Source organism: Citrus clementina, unplaced genomic scaffold, assembly GCF_000493195.1.
Source record: "Citrus clementina cultivar Clemenules unplaced genomic scaffold, Citrus_clementina_v1.0 scaffold_1863, whole genome shotgun sequence".
NCBI lineage: Eukaryota > Viridiplantae > Streptophyta > Magnoliopsida > Sapindales > Rutaceae > Citrus > Citrus x clementina.
This window is the reverse complement of record NW_006262771.1, coordinates 1-1,529: the sequence shown is the minus strand read 5'-3', so window position 1 is coordinate 1,529 and position 1,529 is coordinate 1.

Below are 1,529 nucleotides of genomic sequence, written 5' to 3'. Positions count from 1 at the left end.
TAAATACGGGCGATGCCGTCGCCTACTTGAAGTACGGTCCCAATATTTACAATCTTTACTCTCTATTATATGCTCAATACGTCGCGGATAAATATTACTAATTTCGTCGGCTTTAATGTTGCCATAAGTATTCTTAATTCTTTTTTTTTCTTAAAAAAAAAAAAAATAATGTGCTACAGTAAAAGGACTAATCCGTTATTTCTTTCATCGCTCCAAACATGCCAATATTGGCACTAATGGTACGTAAATGTAACTCTTTGTTCAAACAACTATTCAGAGTTCCGAGCGCTCCTTGTAAAGCTTGTTGGAAAACCCGTTGTCGGACTTGATTAATTGCTCTTTGTTGTTCAAAATGAATGGTTTCATTTTTGTAATTTTCTAATTGATCCAAAGTCTTATAAGTTGAATTAATCAAATTGAATTTTTCTCGTTCTATCTCAGAGTATCCATTCACTCGAAACTGATCTGCTTCTATTTCTATTTTTCGTAACCGGGCCCGGGCTTTTTCCAGCCGTTCAATGGCCCCTCTCTGCAGTTCTTCTGAATTTCGAATACTATTCAAAATCCTCAGTTTGCGATTATCTAATAAATCACTTAATGAAAGTAGATTATCTTTCCATTCATCTCAAAACTTCGATGATCCCTTCCCGAACCAAACATGAATTTTTCGATTCATTTGGCTCTCCCACTCAATTACGTCAACTACTTATGTATGGGGGGGGTTCCCATATCTTTTTTTAATGTAATGAGCCTATCCTCTCCCTCTCTTCTCTATTCATATTCCAAAATGAATCTTGCGACTGATCCCTAATCCAAGAACAGAATATTCGGAGGACTCTTCTGACCAAATCAAAATATATAATTGTCAGCAAAGTTGTTTCTTTTTTTCTTCAAATCCAAAGAATTTTTCTTACTTTATATGGAGGTCATCGATTCAGCATAAATAAGGGTTGGTTGAAATACCTATTTTTCCAATATTTTCCAATAAAATTTCCAATACCAATAAAAGGCTCAAATCTTTTTATCAACATGAGTGTTTTATATCGAAAAAAAAAAAAAGTCCAATAATTATTATTAATTATTCATTTTGAAAACATTTCTATTCTATAGTAAAACATAGTAGTAGAAAGAGTACCGTGCTGTGTCTGGACTTCAAACTTTAGCTTTAACCATGTTAATGGTCCCACATTATTGGTTTGGTTGATAGAGAATCAAAATAGATTTACCAACAAATCACGAAATGCTATGGTTCTTAAATATGATTTGAAATTTATTCAGAAGTAATTCGCGGAATCATGCACCCTTTTCCCTTTGGTCCTAGTTATAACGAAAAAAAGTGCAGCTGGTTGGGTCCAGCCTATTCTTGAAATAAACAACTCGCACACACTCCCTTTCCAAAAAAGATCAATACACCAAGCACTACACTTAGATTTATTGGATTTGTTGCTAAAATATCGGTATTAAGCCCGAAACTCCCGGCGAATGGCCAGTTAACCAAAGAAACGAAAGAATCGGTTACATTTTTCATA